The sequence below is a fragment of the Onychomys torridus genome, unplaced genomic scaffold (genome assembly GCF_903995425.1).
Source record: "Onychomys torridus unplaced genomic scaffold, mOncTor1.1, whole genome shotgun sequence".
NCBI lineage: Eukaryota > Metazoa > Chordata > Mammalia > Rodentia > Cricetidae > Onychomys > Onychomys torridus.
The window spans coordinates 491,711-510,983 of record NW_023411202.1 but is presented as its reverse complement, the minus strand read 5'-3'; the positions used below and the strand labels follow the sequence as shown (position 1 = coordinate 510,983).

General features: G+C 37.9%; 1 long non-coding RNA gene across 1 annotated transcript in view; it reads right to left on the bottom strand.

The window, feature by feature from the left end:
- Nucleotides 1-9,527: 9,527 nt before the first annotated feature.
- The window catches only part of LOC118575022, a 77,168-nt gene continuing 67,422 nt past the window's right edge, over nucleotides 9,528-19,273 (bottom strand). Inside the window, exons 4-5 of the long non-coding RNA XR_004943838.1 lie at nucleotides 9,974-10,054; nucleotides 9,528-9,570 (exon numbers count right to left, since the gene is read on the bottom strand). This is a non-coding gene — a long non-coding RNA (uncharacterized LOC118575022). The remainder of the gene's footprint in view (nucleotides 9,571-9,973; nucleotides 10,055-19,273) is intronic.

The following is a 19,273-nucleotide window of genomic DNA, read 5'->3' as shown; positions in this document are numbered from 1 at the left end:
GACTGACATGCACATATGCTACAGTTGTGAAGCATGGTCTTTTATGGGACTCCTAACAGAGGAAGCAAGCTCTGACTCTGTTACCTGCTTTGGGGATCCTTTCTTCTTACTGGGTTTCCTGCTCCAGGTTTAAAATGAGAGGTAGTGCCTAGTCTTACTGCAACTTGATATGCCATGGCTGGCTAATACACATGGGAGATATTACCTATTTCTGAAGAGAAAGGAGGAGTGGATAGTGGGTAGGGGAGGTTTCAGGGATGGAGTCAGAAGAGAAGTGGGAGGAAGGGGAAGTTGTAATTAGGCTGGGGAAATATTTACTAATTAATTAACCAATTAAAAACCTCCAATGCATAGACTGATGGAATAGAGTTAAGACTCACATATAAACACACACTAAAATAATCATCTTATTATTCACAAAAACATAAAAAGTTTTCAGTGAATGGTGTTGATTAAACTGCACAGCTACATTTATAAGGATGAGATTAAATCTTTTTTTTTTTTGTTTTTTGTTTTTTGTTTTGGTTTTTCAAGACAGGATTTTTCTATAGCTTTGGAGCCTGTCCTGGACCATCTCTGTAGACCAAGCTGGCCTCGAACTCACAGAGATCCACCTGCCTCTGCCTCCCGAGTGCTGGGTATGCCACCACTGTCCAGCGAAATTAAATCTTTACCTCTTACCCTGAACAAATTCAACTGTAAAGTGATTGAAAACTGCAACTTAAGACCTGATGCCCTGAATATGATAGAAGAGAAAGCAGTAAACATACTTGAATTCATTGACATTGAAACGACTTTCTGAACAGGACAATGATATCACAGCCATTATGTTCCACAATTAACACATGTGACCTCATGAAATTGAAAAAGTTTTTGTACAACAAATGATACCATCATTCAATTGAAGGGACAGCATTTGGATTGGGAAAATGTCTTTATCAAATATGCAACTGATAGTTTTTGGAATATAAAAAGCACTGCTAAAACTAAACACTAAAGAAAACAAACCTTCTGGCCGGTGTTAGTATATACCTCTAATCCTAACACTTAGGGAGCAGAGGCAGGCATATCTCTCAGTTTGAAGCCATCCATGTCTACAAAGTGAGTTCCAGGACAGACAGAGCTACACAGAGAAACCCTGTCTTGAAAACAAAACAAAACAAAACAAAGCAAAGCAAAGAAACAACAAAAACAACAAACAATAACAAAATAATCCAACTAAAAAGTGGGCCATGAATACATAGGTATATACATATACACACACTGTTACAGTTGGTGGTGAAAGAGGCCAAGAATTGAAAGAACTCAGGGAGGTAGGCATATGGGAGGGTTTAGAAGGAGGAGAGAGGATAAGTACTATAATTAAATTATAATCTCAAAATTTATAGAATTTTAATAGTAAGGCATTAAATTTAATTCTCAAAAGATTAAGTACAAATGGCTGAGAAATATTTTAAAATTCAACATTCTTAGCTCTGATGTATAAAAGTTACAAATACTCTGAGATTTCAGGTCACACCAATAAGAATGGCTAAGATAAACAAACAAGTTAAAGAAATGCAGGCAAAGGTGCAGGCAAAGAAGAACCCTGGTAGAAATGCAAACTGATTCATCCCCTATAGAAATCAGTGTGCAGGTTATAAATAAGCTAGATTAATGGTACTGCCATAGCTGAATGGAATGGCAGAAGTCATAAAGTCAGCACAGCCATTTGACAAAGATCCATCAAAGCTGAGCCATATGATGACTGCCATGCCACCTTTGTTTTTCAACTTTTGAGCTGCTGTGTACCTGAAGCAATTTTAAGAATTGTATAATATTAGAAATATTAGATTGATGACAATTTTCTTATGAGTCATTTATGCCTTCTTCCAGGAATGGCAGAACATAAGCATCCCAGAACAGTCAGGAACATACTATTCCCCTTATTTCAAGAGAGATATCCTTATCTACATGAAGGTATCCCTATGCCTTGGAGGTTGTGACATACATAAAGAAGCCAGAAGACTGTTCATAAGGCTATGAGACATTCTTGAAATATGTGTCCATGTACTTAACACAAGAACAAGATATTCAAAACAAAGTAAACTTAAAAAGTCCACAAGATTTGGTGGGCTAGAGGAGTTGGTCACAGTTCAGATTACAAGCCTTTAGCCATTGAGCATTCAGACAAATATATGGCACACAATTCTGCCCTACATAAAGACACATTGACGAGTAAAGTATAGAGTAGAAAGACCATAAAAGTATGAGACCTCAGGACCTCCCTTTCTTAGAAAAGTGAGCACATAGCTAGGGGGTGGTACATGCCTTTAATCTCAGCACTTGGGAGTAGGGAGATCTCTGTGAGTTCGAGGGCAGCCTGATCTATAGAGTTGAGTTCCAGGATAGCCAGGACTATTTGACAAAGAAACCCTGTCTCAAAAAAACCACAAAAAAATGAAAGAGACAAAGAAAAGGAAATTAGTACATGTAGAGGCATGGTGATGTCCTATGACCAAGGAACAACAGAATGCCAGGATTAGATATGGAGACAAATTCTATAAATGTGTAAACATTATATTAAGCCAGAATTTGAGTAATGGATAAAAAACACTTGGTATATTTATACAATGTAGTGTTATTGAACTCATGAGAAATTGAAAATATGAAACTCACAGCTAAATAAATGGAGCTTATTTTTTGTTGAAGATGTCTATACAATCAAAGGAGAAGTTATTATATAAAATGTTGAATTTCTGAGTTGAGGTATCTGTGTAGTGGTAAATCTTGACTGCTGTAAACAAAGTGTTTCATGTAAATTTCTTAACCACAGACTACAAGAAAATTAACTTGTTTATAAAAATTCTCTGCTTAAGAAATGGATGAGATCTACATGAACAACCTGGACAACAGTGGAGTAATGAAGGGTAAGATTTGAGGGAAAGAAAGCTTAGGGGAGCAGGAGATCCCAGCTGGATCAAGAACAGAAAGGGAGAATGAGAAATAACAGACCATGATAAATGAAGACCACATGAGAACAGGAATAGGCAGAGTGCTGGAGAGGTCCCCTGAAATCCACAATGATATATCCTCTGTAGACTGCTGGCAATGGTTGAGAGAAAGCCTGATCTGACCTAGTCTGGTGATCAGATGGCCAAACACCCTACCAGTCAAGCTGGAACTCTCATCCAATAACTAATGGAAGTGGATGCAAGATCCTTGCCAGGACCCAGGTGGAGCTCCAGGTGTCCAATTATCGAGAAAGAGGAGGGACTGTAAGAGTGTGAATTGTTGAGCCCAAGATTGGAAAAAGCACAGGGACAAATAGCCAAAGAATGGAAGCAGGTGAATTATGGACCAAAGGCTATGGATCCCCCAGCTGGAGCAGGCCCTCTGGATAAGTGAGACAATTGAATAGCTTGAACTCTTTGGGAAGCATCCAGGCTGTGGGACTTGGACCTGTCCTTAGTGCATGAGCTGGCTGTTTGGAACCTTGGGCTTACACAGGGACACTTTGCTCAGCCTGGAAGAAGGGGACTGGACCTGCCTGTATTGAATCCACCAGGTTTAAATGAATCCCCAGGGGAGTCTTGTCCCTGGAGGAGATGGGAATGGAGGGGAAGGTTGGGGTGGGAGTGGGGAGGACAGGGGAACCCATGGCTGATGTGTAAAATTAAAACACAAATTTAATAATAAAAATAAATAAATAAAAAATAATAAAAAAATTCTCTGCTTAATACAACTTTAGTCTGATTTCCCACCTTTGATTAGGACTGTCTTGGCAGTTTTCTATTTTAGCAAAGACCCTGCTCTTTTAGATTAACAAGAATATACCATAGTAGATATGTAATAATGTTTTTCATCTGCCACCCCCCATACATGGTATCTTGTCACACTGAATTAAGTTCAGCCAGAATCCCTAGTAATGCTCAGTAATCATTGATCTTCTGGACTTTCTAACTTTTTCTGGATGATAAATTCATACATTCCTATGTTTTACTTTGTGTTAAGCCAATCTCTCTCTCCACATGAAGACTCTGTGTTAGTGGTCTCTTTATATACATCAAGGGTTAGATTCACCATGCTTTAATAAGTTATCATTGAGTAACTTGGTATGACATGGAGGTATACATCTATGAATTCCAGTTTGGAAGGCAGAGAGTGGAGTATTGACACAAATTTAAGGCAAACTGTGTCCAGACCAGCCAGTTCTAGAAAAGAAGATCCTGTTTCAAAAAACCCACTCTCCACCTCAAATTATTAATGAATACATTTCAAATATTACATATACACAAACACATCTGAATACTGATATATTATGCAAAATTCACATGGTTCTTTAAGAAGATGTGTGTGTCATTGCAGACAATAGGCAACCAAAAGCCCTTTTCTTTGGCCTCTGTCATAACAGCTATGGTTATAGAAACATATGGCAGTCAACTGAATGGAAATTGTGGTGAAAATGAATCTCACTGAAACAGAAAAGGAATACATGGGGCCATCAATGGTACAAACAATTATTTCAAGAAATTTTGACAAATGTATTAAAACAACACAAAATATTTTAAGAGTGGCATACAAATTGACAACTTCCACAATCATAGCATAACTGCAAAAGCATTTTCATTTGTTATATAAGCAAAAGCTTTGACAAGACATTTCTAAGGCCAGATGAAATAAGTAAATGACTAAACATAGAAGGTTGATATTTTATTATTTGTATTTGTATTTGTATTTTGAGACAAGGTCTTGCTAGCCTGGAACTTAATCATCTGTAAATGAGCCTGGCCTGAAACTCATAGACATCTACCTGCCTCTGCTTCTCAAGTACTGGGATAAAGGCATCCTCAGGCACAGCAATATAATACATAGTCTCAGTAGCTGGCTCTGACCTCCAGATACTCTTAACTACACTTCCCAGAAGTATGATAATAGGTATGGGCACCAACAGCCTGACTTTGGATATTTTCCAATCTGCATTGCATATATGTACATTCTAGAGTGGGTAGATATAAATCCATGTATTCAATCAGTAATACTGACTATTAAGTGGTGTATACAGGTGATACCAATACAGATATGGCATGACTACTGAGTAAGTGAGTAGCCTAAGCTACAGTGTGAGACCTGTTTTCAAACCACCAAACAAAAAAGAAACCAACAACTCCCCACACCCAAAAAACTAAGAAATAAAATCCAGAAATTTTGAAAGTAAGTATAAAATATAGAAAATATAAAAAGTCCCTTACCAATGACCACTTTTCTGCAAGATTGGTTCCTTGCCTATACATTACAAGAGATGGGGAAACTATCTATGCACTGAATGATGAGGAATTAATGGGTTGTGGCTCAGCAAACTGACACATGCCCTCTAGGGTAACTTCTTTAAAATAAATTTACTTCTGTTGAAGGGTGCCTTGCATATTTAAGAAAGCATACCCAACAGATTACCTCTGGATTTTTATTCCTAACGTGAAAAAGTTCTGGGTAGTCAAAGCTTGGCCTCACATTCATTTTGTTTTTTGAGACAGGGATTCTCTATGTAGCTCTGACTGTCCTAGAATTCTGTGTGTAAGCCAGGCCTTGAACTGACAGAGATCCACCTGCTTTTGTCACCTTGAGTGCTGGGATTAAAGGCTTGTATCACTAAACTCAGTAAGTTCCACTTCTTAAGTCCCAGAGTACATGTACAACATAGGTTGCAGTTATTCTACAGGAATAATGGTTTTCAAAATGGGTCCTGATGTTGGGACAGTGGGTGCTGCAGAGTCTAAGACAAGGACTTATATTCAATGTCTGACACTGTTAAAGAATGGACTGTTAAAGAAGTTCATTCAATGCTGGGTGGTGGTGGCACACGCCTTTAATCTTAGCACTTGGGAGGCAGAGCCAAACTTTGTGAGTTGGAGTCCAGCCTGCTCAACAAAGTGAGATCCAGGACAGGCTCCAAAGCTACACAGAGAAACCCTGTCTCAAAAAAACAAAAACAGAAAAAAGAAGCTCATTCATGTGCTTGACTAGTATTTTCCAGGCTCCATTCCCTGCACCTTATAATACAGAGTATGGAGGTGCACATCTGTAACAACAACATCCTGGACATGGGGGCAGAAGGATCAGAAAATCCAGATTATTCTCCACTGCTGCAGGCCTCAATAATAGGAAGTAGGATTTCAGCTGATATGACAAGCGAATACCTGGATGAAACCAAGGGCCTTCCTGATTTCAAGCTGAGGCTCAAGGAGTCTTGGTGATATTACCTTTTGATTTTTAGCCATTTCCTACTATTAATTTCTTGTGTGCTATTGTAGCTTTTCCATCATTCACTGGGCACCATTTCCCCTCTACTAATGGAATATTTAGGTAACTTCCTGTGCAGCCATGCAGCCAGTATCCCTAATTCCAGGCCTCTGTCATTATTGTAATTAGTGGCACCTGGCCAGGACCATCCTCCAGGTAGATAAAGTGTTTTATCAGAGATACCTCTGTACTCACTAAGAACAGACTCAAGCATCTAGACCATCTGTTTGAAAAGGCCTGGCAGATGTGCTAATTGAGCTTACCTTTCTCCTTCCCAAAGTCTTATCTCTAGTTTTAGATCCACCTTTAACTATTAACTCAGAACCTAATCACTACTTACAGGTACATTAAGCTGAATCATGAAACCCATTCACCCAATGCACTTCATTTCCCTGCCAGAAAACTGCAGTAACCAAGATAGCTTGGACATATAAGTGACCAAAGGAAAATAAAGCAGCTTTATTTCCACGTGTCACTGATAGACTTCTAACACTTTAATTACCTACTTCTAAGAATATATAGTTGAGCACATAAAATCCCCCTTGCTCTGAAATTACCAAATTCATCTCTCAGTTGATTCTATTCCCCATTGGTCACTTCCCTTTTGGGTTGCAGGTGATGGCTGGCAATTACTGCTCTTTTGTGTGGATCTCATTGCCCCTCCTTTTTAACCTGAGGAAATTCAAGCCAGGTGACCTAGCTTTAACCAGAGCATTGCTATTACATAGGTATATAACTGTAAACCTCAGAGACTTGGGAGGATGAGACAGAGAAGAGAAAAAAGAAGGGAAGAACTAGAGGGCTAAGAACTTGAGAGGAATGAACTGAGATGAGAAAGAACTAGATTGAAGTCTAGAAGAGAGTACTAGAGGATGAGATAAAAGATGAAGAAGAAACAGATGGGACAGAACAAGATGAGGAAGAACAAAAAGAGAAAGAAAGATGGGAGAGGAGCTAAGATGGGAAAGACATAGATGGATGAGAACCTAAATGGGGCAGAAGTAAGATGAGAAATTTAAGATAGAATTTAGAGGGGAGGGCAGATAAATGCATAGAGAAATCAGAGAAAAAAGGAGCTAGGCATGAGAACAGAAGTGAAGCTTGTAGATAAATTTTATTCTAGACGAATAAAGTAGGTCGAGGAAAGCACCTATGTACTTAGATTCTTTTCCTGAAAATAATTCATGCTGTTTATAGCTTCTCTTCTGGGCCCCTGGGAAGAAGATGAATAAGGCTAGACCCTAATAATTTTCCAGACTCCACTACATTGCATTTTGGTAGCCAACTTGTGATACATGAAACCTCCTCTCAAAAAAAGAAAAATGGTAAACAGCACATATACGGCTGAATATATCTGGGCATATGAGTAACATTATCAGTAAATATTGCTATCTGAAATATTACAATTTATATTTATGGATTCATGAAAGGACAACTCCAAGTTATAAAACATGATAACACAATTTCTACAAATGAAGTTCCGTTACTCTTAATACAACATGATCACAAGTAATTGTACCTTAAACCACTTTAATGACATGCATATGCACACATGTGCATTTTGATATATATCAGAAATAGATAAATACTAAAATACTATATTATCTCATTTTTGTGGGTGTAGGCATAAAACTGAATTCTACAGAAGAAATTGAATGCTGGTCTTCAGTGTTGGGGCATGGCTCAGGGAAATGTTGGGTTAAGGCTCTATAATTAGGATGCTATAGAGCAGTTTTGAGGTGACTCTAGCTGAGAGTTTGGTTTTACAGAACTTAGAAAACAAGTTCCCATGGAAATTTTTGGGAGGAAATAGGAAGGCTGCAATGGTGACTGTGTGGTATGACTGTCAGTCTGCTTGATGGCTAAATCCTGCTCCTGAATACAAAGATGTCAGAACCTCTTGCTTTGGGATCATCCTTGTAAATGGTCTCTTATTTAAAAGTTCAGCAAGTAAACTAAGAACTAAGCAGTGGTATGGGACAAGGAACAACATTGTGGACTCCATGGTGAGCAGTCTACCTCCTATAGAAGTAAAGTGATAGTGGAATGAAAGTTAATAACAGTAGAGGATAAATTAGCAGTAGAATTACAGATGAGTTTCAGTAGCACTATCTTAATTACTGACATGTGTCAATGCAAAACCCATAGCACTCTTCATAAAGAGAGTAAAGGGTAGTTTATTCTGGATCCATCTGAGTGACCATGACTTACAAACACCAGTTTAGGTTACCTCACATTCCGTTTTTCAACATGGAACCAGTTTCAAGAAGTTTTTTAAAATAGATTTTATATAGAACAAGGTCATAAATCAAGGCAAATTAAAAATATAATTGGAGGTATATCAGAGAGACAGATACATCAAAATGGGGAAGCTTTTCTATACATCCAAGATGCTGTTGACATTATTAATTTTTGTGTTGGTACAAGCTAGTTCACTGCTAATTTAACAGATTCTGAAAGATTTTATATTTTATTTTGTTTTGAATTTGTTAGTGACAATCTGTCAGTTCTAACACAACTTGGTCAAGAAATGTCTGTTCTGGAGTGCTGGTATTAGCCCAAGATAAGATAAGTCTCTGGACCTGCAACTTTTCAATGTCTCCACAGTGCTGAAATTGTAATCAGACAACCAGTTTCTGCATACAGGGCTTATTTTTAAAAGCTTTCATTTGCACAGTGAAGGTAAAGTAAAAGGAGACATGGCTAAACATACTATGCTGAATTTTATGGAGAGAAAAGACACAATGTCTCTCTGCCATTTTCAAGTCCCCTGATCTGGATGTTATAAATTAGGATAATGATGACTGATTTTGTAGCTTAGTGGTAGAATTATTTAACCTATTCTGTACAAAACACTGCATATACTTCCTGGCAATGTGGAGAGGGAGTCCTAGGAGTCCACAAAAGTGAGATATTCAAAGATTCACAGAAGACCAGAGGGGAACAACTAAGCCTATGCTACAAACTCAATTAAACCCTCAATGAAGTCATGTGAGGAGATTCACCCTGTGCAAACAAATTATGTCTCATGTGAATGGATTCTCAGTGTCTTGCCTAATATGGTCAGCTTTAGGTAGAATATAAAAAAGTTCTTACCTCTTGTCCAGAAAGACTGTAGGGCAGGATGATTATATACAAAGATGAAGTCAAAAGGTCAGTTGTGTCACAACAGCCTTTCCAGCAGGCAATTTCTTGCATACCTTTGACTATAGGTAATTATTCACTCCAGACAGGATCATCCTATTTCTGTAGGGATTTCTGAATGTCAGAGGATGTTCTTGAATTCTATATCTCAAAAAACCAGAGGTTGATGTGTTGTATTAGTTGGTAATTGGGGTGGCCAACTAGACAGGCACTTCTGGGGTCCAAAAATAATACTTCCATGATAGCATATGCATAAACTCCTTAAAGACTGCTCTAGTATGCTCTTTATTTCATTCTTGTGTGTATACCCTTCACATGATATGGACTAGGCCTTGACAAATTAAGGTGTAGGAATTGTGACCTTTGCAGTTAAGAGGCAGCATATATCAAAAAGAGGGGAACCAAGAAAGACAAGGAAAAAGAAAACAGGAGATGTTGGAAAAGTGAAAGAGGAAGAGTCAAATGTGGAAAATCCACATAATATCCTAATATATTTTCTGTAACCTATAGGCAGCCATAAATTGTAGTATCAGCATAGTGCTAGGATTACCTCTATGTAGTCAACACTCTAGAAGGAAAATCTGAGAAAAGAGATGAGCACTGCAGCTTAAGGTTCTCTCAGTGTTGGGTCCTGTGAAGAAAGGAAATAAGCATCAAAACAAACAGTGTTTGCCTGTGGAGGATGAAGGGAAGGATACTTAAATGCATTGTAGTACAGGACAATATTCATTATCTTGACAATGTATCTTAAACATGTGGACACATAAGAACCAATCAAAAGCAACATAAATGGATGGAAATAAATGATAAAAAAGAGCAGAAATCAAGAGAATGGAAATGGAAAAAGTAAAATAATTAAAGTAATCCCTATCATAATACCTAAATCAAAGGTTCCCAACCTTCCTATTTCTATGACCCTTTAGTACACTTCTTCCTGTTGGTGTTGAGACCAACAGGTTGATAAACACTCACTTAAATTAATCTATGATTAACAGCATTAAAGAAGTGAAGCACCTTTGTTACAAAAAATTTAAAATCTTGTAGAATGAAATTGATGGAAAGATCCCCTTTTGTAAGCATTAGAGTAACTAATATTGTAAAAAGAGCTAAACCACCAAAAGGCAATCTATAGATTTAGTGAAATTCCTTTCAAAAATTTAATGGCATTCTTCACAGAAGTAGAAATTTAATTCTATAATTACTACAGAAATACAAATGATCTTGGACAACCAGAGCATTCCCGAGTACAATGAGCAATGCTATAAATATCCTCATAATTGATCTCAAGTTATCCTTCAGCCATATATAAAAGTGGGAGATGGCAGTGTAACATGAGGAGGAGAGGGAGAGGGACCTGTGGTTGGAATGTAAAATTTAAAAATAAATTAGAAGTTAAGTAAACCGTATTGTGCTGACAGAAAAACAGAAACAGCCCTCAGGAGTCAGAGACGTGCAAATTCCTGAGCTTAGGTCATCCAGATCTACAGAGCAAGTTCCAGGATAGACCCAGTAACCTGGAGTCACGAAAGCCCCTGGAGGTCCACAGGAATGACCTCATGTAGGACTCCTGGCAGTGGTGGAGAGGGTGCCTGACCTGACCTTCTCCTGTGGTCAGATTGGTGACTACCATAATTGTCATCATAGTACCTTCCTCCAGTGACTGATGGAAGCAGATGTGCAAGTCAAAGTTCAGGTCCTAAGGCTCCAGGAGTCCAGGTGAAGGGAGGAAGGAGGAAATATATAAGGGGTGGGATAGGGTGGTGGTGTCAAGATCCTGATGGGAAACACATAGAGACAGGTGACAGGAGCTCATAGGAGATTAAAGAATCCAGACCCACAGCTTGTGAGCTTATATGGGACCCACCTAAGCCTTTTGCATGTGGGTGACAGTTGTGTAGCTTTTTCTGTTTGTGGGGTACCTAGCAGTGGGTACAGGATCTGTCCCTGGCACATAAGCTGACTTTTTCTAACCTTTTCCCTGTGGTGGGCTATCTCTCTCATCCTTGATTAAGCAGGAAGGAGCTTGGTCCTGCCTTGACTTGATATGCCAAGCTTTGTTGACTCCCATGGAAGGACTAACATTTTCTGAGGAATGTGTGAGGAAGGGTGTACAAAAGAGGTAGGGGGTGGGAACAGATGGAGGCAAGGGAGGGTAAACTGTGGTTGGTCCCATACTTGCAGACTCTTGTCTCTGTTTGAATTGTTTAAAATATAAGTTGGGTCAGGATCCTAAAAGAGACATAAGGGTGGTAGCATATGTAAACTGCATGAGAATAAGGTATGTAGAAATTAGTAAAATCTTCCATTAGAGTTAAGCTCTTCCTTGGGCTTTAGTTACTCTTAGCTACATGCTTTCTCTCCCTTTCAATAATGATCTTTTCCTCCTCTAATCCTTAAGTATGCAGGGTGATTCCTCACTGGAAGGCATATTACGTCTAGAAGTGTAGAAGAAGAATTGGAGGTGGAAGGAGAAAGGTGACTAAAGAAGATACAGAGGAGGGATATGATCAATATACAAGCACATTACATACTTGTATGTAAATGTCTGCATAATACTCATTTTTCTAAACAGTGAAGATATACCAATTTAAAAAAAAAAGAAACAGGTAGTATGGACACATTGTAGAGACTGAAAATATAACAAAAGTCCAGAGGCCAGTTCTCTATCTTGACAGCTAGTATATGTGTTACATTGAATTTATTAAAAATAGTGAACTAGGCTGTGTTGCTTAACAACTGTATAGTATTTCAGATTAAAAGCAGCAGTATTCAGAGAAATAAGTGGCAATCAGCATTATTATCGTTAAACTTTTATTCACAATACTAATAGGAATACACCAAAGTAAGTGAAAGTTGTAAATTACTGAGATGCTTCTCAGGATCAATTTATAGTTTAAAATAAAAAAGTGCATTTGTCCAGTACAAATTTAGTTCTTTTTTTTCTTTTCTGAAGTTGAAAGTAATCAAGCATTTACCAGGTCTCAATTTGTAAGAAAGGTAGAATATATGTACTAACTTTGATGTTCCATATTGTTATGTAACATCGATCAAATATATGGGGTACTTGAAGACTCAAAAAGAAAGTAGAAATGAAAGCAAATAAGAATGCTGTGTTTTTAAGTATCACTGATGTGGTGATTAATATTCTTTTCCTGTGAAATGCTAGGAACCCAATAAAGTGCACAGAGGGCTGCACAGGAAGTCCTGAAGTTCTGAGAGCTGAAAGAAGAGCTCAGTGCATATTTCCCCTCTCCTCTCTTTCCTTTATCTTCTCCAATCTTTCAAGTCACAACCCTCTGGCCACCCAGTTGGCTTGGGAAGAGTGACTCCTATATCAATAGAAATGGAAAAGTCATCAACTTTCACCACTTGGAGCACTTGTAGCTCCTGCACAGTGGGCCAATTCTCCTCACTTTTTGTTGTTACTAATGCTGGTCTAACCCAATTCTGTTCTGTACCCCAGGAAACGTGTATTTTATGCTGCAACTTTTATTCCCATTTATCATTGTGTTTTTTATCTTTTCTTTTTGTCTGTCGATCCTCTGTCCAATCACTCTTGATATAAACATCATCTTTGCCGACAAAGGGGACCCAAAAGCATACAAAATTATGAGTATTGGAAAGAGAAATGTTTGCTAAGAGACCAGTACAACTCTTTATATACAAATGTTCCACATCTCTTTTCAAAGATTAATGGTATTCTAATTAGCATACTAAAGCTTTATCCCAAGATTGCACAATGCATAGTATGAAGGCCAGAGAGCATTTAATTCTGACTTTGCTGGTAGTCCTAGTCCCTGGGCACAATTGATTGGACTGTGCCAATGTAGCATACAGGCAGCTTTAGACAGTAGATGAGTGGATGGTTGTGGATGTGTTTCAACAGAATGTTATTTATAAACAAAAAAGTCATGAGGTGGACAGTACTTGTTGTGGGACTGGCGGGTAAGAGAGATTTGTCCTGACTGTGGGCCAGGCAGGAAAACTCTAACTACAAATGGCGTCCAACGTATTGGCAAGAGATTCCACCTAACACCTGAAAAAAAAAATTCTAAGACTGAGCTAACAACAGCTTCTTATTTGTCTCTCTCAAGTTAGCGGCAGCCTGCCGGTTTGAACTACTATGGCGGGTTCCTGGCGTGTGTGTCTGACCTGCAGTGTGGCGGGAATGAGGAGTCTACAAGCAGCACTTTACTCTGCTGCGTGGTAGATTTAGCCTTTGCTAGTTTAAAAAAAAAAAGTTTCTGGGCTATGCGCTGCTTTGATAGAACTGCTTCTGATAGTTGATGGTACACACGGCTCCAGACACAGAGCTGGCGGTAAACTTATCCACCGCCATGTTGGGAAGCTGAGGTGGGCAGAGCCAGCAGCCACAGTGGCGTTTCAGTCTTACAAAGATGGATATTACGCAGAGAATCTGGTTTGTCTTGTCTTTGGAATTTTTAACTACAAAAAAAGATTTTATCGTAAAAGCTGTTGAGTTAAATAAATATGTTTAAATTTTAAAGGTAACTTGACTTCAAAATTTGGATATAAAGATATGTTGCTTTGGAAAAGAGTCTCTGCTTTTGTTTCCACAGAAAGCCAGAGGCTGTGGATTTGTTCCAGATTAAGATACACCAGGTTTGATCAGCCAAGACCACCTGAAAGGTCTCTGATGACACCATGGCCCAGATGATCCAACATCCAGAATGCTTTCAAGGCAACTGGCTCAGAGGATCACCCTAATGGACTACTCCATAATCCTAAAATTTTCTTTGTGTCCCCATAAGATTCAGCGCCCCCCTCCAGCAGGAAGTAGTAAGAGAAACTACGCCCACATTCCCAAAATTATCAAGCTGGCTTTGGAGATGGAATTGGCTCACTCCTTCTCTAAACCCAGACATATTGCTAAAAGAAAAGGTTAAGAGATTCTTGTGTCCCAAATCAAAAGAGCCCTCTGGTGTGGGACAGAAAAAAACCAATATTTTTCTTTAAAGCAGGTTGATTATAAATGCAATCTCTTTCTAAAGAAGAAAAGGGGATATGATACAGATATAATAGGATAAAAGGGTAGTTTAAGGAACTTACTTCTAAAGAGCAACAACTTGTTTAAAATATTTTACATAGGTATAGACTTTAGTCTATTGATACAAACTTAAAGTTAATTTTGTTATACTGTGTGCATATTTCTACTCATGTTTAAGGTATTATGTTTGTATAGCTCATTTAAAATTGTAATGGATAATTAAAAATAGATTAATAATTAATCATCTGTGATAATCACACTCATAGCCATGTTAGTTAAGTCTTCTAGGTATACATAGAGATATTTCAGATAGATAGGTAATCTTCAAATACTTCAAAGACCTACAGAATATGGCATTTAAAATATTTTTAAAATTTAGACTTTCTGGACAGTGAGACATGTCTGCTCCTGGCAACACCGATTTACTTCAGAGAGGAGGATGGGCATTGAAGACATTTCATATGGAGTTTATCTTCACCTTGGAAAAAATAGCCATTTGGGCAAGAAACTGTTCTTGCCTGGACTGCTTGATCAACTATACGTGCAGGACCCATAGAAAAGTGACCACTGAACTTTGCTTGACAAAATGGTCCTTCAGGTTCCTGCTTCGCAGAGGAAACTGCCAAACATTCTACAGGACACTGAGAAAAATAACCAAGAGACTCTAGCCCTGTGGGCTGAAGACAGATGCCCCAACTTTACAAAGGAACATTAGGTGACTGTCCAGGCTGCCAGCTGTCTCTGTCTACCCTGCAAGACTCCTGAAAAATGCTTACATCCTTCACCCGGTTCTCAGGTTATATATCCGTCTGAGATCTTTGATGTGGTTGAAGACTAGATAGTTATAATTTCCTCAGTTATGATAAAAGATAAGTTAGATATAAAACCTTAGACTCACAAATATAAGATAGATAGGATATCTTCTTTAATATTGTAACTGTAATTCTTGCTTGATGATTGTTTTGTTATATGTAATTGTACTATGTAAAAGTTAAAACCTTCCTTAAAAAAAAAAAAAAAAAAGGGGGAAGTGCTGTGGATATTGCTCTGTACAAATAAAATGCTGTTTGGCCAGTGGCTAGGCAGGAAGTATAGGCGGGACAAGAGAGAACAGAATTCTGGGAAGTAGAAGGCTGGAGAGAGACACCGCCAGCCGCCGCCATGAAAAGCAACATGTAAAGACACTGGTAAGCCACAAGCCATGTGGCAAAGTATAGACTAACAGAAATGGGTTAATTTAAGATAGAAAAGGTAGATAACAAGCAGCCTGCCACGGCCATACAGTTTATAAGCAATATAAGTTTCTGTGTGATTTCTTGGTTGGGTCTGAGTGACTGTGGGACTGGCGGGTAAGAGAGATTTGTCCTGACTGTGGGCCAGGCAGGAAAACTCTAACTACAACTTGTTCCATTGATTATTATTAAATAAAAAGAATAGGTAAAATGCTGTTTATCCCAGTAGGAAGGTAAGGAACTGGGCTCCAGTAGGCAAGGAGTTTATACAACAGAAACTATTGACTTAAAAATTGTGAAAATATTTAATTCATAAAACACAATATATATTTTCTATTTCAGAACTATATATGACATGAAATAGTGCCTTGTGATGTTATTACATCCATTTACATTGTATTTGAAACATACAATGCCAAAGTATTTTTTATCTGTTTTTTTAACTTTCTCTATGCTGACGCATATACTTTTGAAAATATACTATTAATAGGTATTCTGTGAATAAATATCAGGAATCCCCATCCTTGTTACTTTCTCATCCTCCTCCATTCACAGTTCAGCTATCAGGTCTCTGTGCTTGCTCCCTGTCCCTGGATTCATGTCTTGTATTGCATCACACTATTAGGAGAGAAGAGAGCCTAAAAATATACCTGGCTGGCAGGGCAATGTTGGCTTATTCATTTAATCTGAGCCATTGGGAGACAGAGGCAGCTGGATCTTTGTGAGTTTAAGTGCAAACTGGTCTACAAAGTGAGTTCTCAGACAGTCAGGGCTTCACAGTGAAACACTGTCTAAAAAAACAAAAACAAAACAAAACAAAAAGTGAATTTCTTTGCAGCAGGTGTTGGTGCATGCCTTTAATCCCAGCACTTGGGAGGTAGAGGCAGGTGGATCTCTGTGAGTTCTAGGCCAGCTTAGTCTAAAGAGCAAGTTCCAGTACATGCTTCTCAAAAGAAAAAAAATATATGTATATATACATATGTGTGTGTGTCTATCTGATTATTCAAACCATGATATCCAAATAATTAAAATCTCCCTAAGAATCCTATCCTGGGTTAAGAGAAACAATGCTGACCTGGTGCCAACTGGAGGGAGAACTTGTTTTCCAATAATAAATTTTACATTTCAGACATCTTATTGGAATGCTGTCAGGACAGACCTGGACCAAAAGATGATGTCTCAGTGACGAGGGATAACACACCTTGGTCAGAACTTCTGAATTTTGTGATTTCTTGCCCTCTGCTTAAAACTAAACCTCATGCCAGTACCCTGAAGACAGGATAGAAGGTTAATTAAATTCTCTCATTTGTTCTTCTTCCCATGTGAGCAAAGTGAACAATTCTTTCCCTGTTTTAAGTGTTACTTGTCTCTCAAATTAGAATTTTAGGGACTGGTGGCCTAGTCTAGCCTGTAGGGTCTGCCAGGGCTAGGGCTTTCACCTAAATACTCTAGTAACATGAAATCGTGGCTTTAATGTTTAGGAGGCTTCCACAAGAATCCTAAGTCAGTTTAGCTAGAATTCCCATCTTCTTATAATATTGATTTCTATGAGTTCTTGGCTGGCATTTCCACGTTCATTGCTGAATTTAGAGTTTCTTCCATTGTTTTCTATCCTCCTAAAATTTCTCATTGTCATTACTTAATAGTAACGTATATTTTATGTTTTTGTGTATCAGTTTAAATAAATTTGTACATAAACATACATAATAAGAAAAGGAAATGTATTTTTGGAGGACTCATGACAAAGTTATGCAGACATGATTAAGGACAAGAAACAAAGCTATGGAAAATACCTCAGTTGATTAATTGTAAAATGCTTTGGGGAATTTGAAAAAAAAACTATTTTTACTTTATTAAATAAGTGTGCAATTACTGGACATACAGAGTATTATGTAACTATTTTTTGTAAAACAAACATGCAGTATGATATTATAAGTAAGCAAAAGCAGCACACCTAGGCAATGCAGACCATGGAAAAAAATACTCAGACCTGAAGCTGAGGTGCAGAGTTCCAGACAATATTGGGGTACAAAAAGAGACAATATTGTTTCAGGGAAACAACATTATTATAATCCTACACACTAAAGTTCTCTGAAAAGAAAAAGACATCCTGTGTTTTATACTCAACAAAGCTGGTTTGCTGTGGAATTGTAAAATTGAATATTCAAACCCAATTTATCTTGGGTTATCTTTTTTTCTTTTTTTAAACTTGGTGAGGCCTGGAACTGGTAGCTTATTGAGGGCCAGAAAGAAGAGAGGTGAATGAGGCTAAAGTGATCAGACTATAACTTTTTTTTTCTAAAAGGATAGTCCCTCTTTTAAGATTTTAGCTTAAAGAATCATTTCATTAAACCACAAGATATAGTGCAACCAAAGAGAAAAACGGCATATTCACGGAACATAAACCCTAACAAGTAGTCAATGAATGATGTCTCAACATGTCAGTTAAACCATTTGGCAGGAAACACGAACTGTGTGGTTGTCCATATGCTTGTATATCCATGTATATATGTGAAATAATTCAGCTTAATTGGCTTCATGTACCTCTTCAACACATCAATAAATTTGACCTGATAGGAAAAGCAGACTTGTGATATTCTTCCTTTTTCTTTACAGAGAATCATGAACTGAATGAACTTTGCCTCCAGCAATTCTGCATTATGTTTTTGCTTTGAAGTAAAAATTTTAAAGAATCCTAATATAGTTGATTCATGGACTCCATCCTTTTTCAAAATTTACCAAGCTTGTTTTCGATCCACTAACACTCTCATGCAATGTCAGCCACAGATTTGTTGAAAGCTAGGGGTCGCTCTGGTTACGCTAACCAAATGTTCACCCTAGTATAGTGAGGCATTCACTTATCCTTCCTTTTTTTTTCTTTATTGAGATTACAATGGAACTGCATTATTTTACATTTCCTACTTCCAAGACCTCCCATGTACCTCCTGCTCTCTTTCAAATTCATGGCTTCCTTTTCTCTATCTGTTCTTTGGAATTTAAGGATCCTGAACTCCTTCCTAGAGGACAATTTGATAGTCTGACTCAGCATCTTCACATTAGATCAAAAGGAGTTTCCTGATAACATTTTCTGGAGCCTTTCTCTCATTAAAGTTTATTTTATTACTTCTTGAGTGTTTGCTGTTGCATGAGGTACATGCCCGATGCCCTTAGAGGCTTTAGGAGATGTGAGATGCCATGACTTGAATTACACAATGTTGTGAACTTCCATGTAGTTGCTGTAAAGTTGCTCTAGGGCCTCTGGAAGAGAAGTCACTACTCTTAATCACTGAGCCATTGCTCTTGTTCTTTTTTTTATTGAACAAAAATTGTTTCCTTACAGTATATTCTGATCACACATTCTTGTTTCCCAGTTGATTCCAGATCCTCCTCACCTAACCTACTCTATGCCATTTCTTCTTTCTTCTCTCTCTCTCAAATAGATAAGCAAAAAAAAGACAATGAAAAAAAGCCACAAGAAACATGCACACCATAAAAAATACAAAATTGAAATAAAAATAGACAAGGAAAGACCAGAAAGATAAAAAATGTACAAACAAAGCAATGTGAGACAAAACATCTACACAAATACCATGGTTGTCTTTTGTGTTGA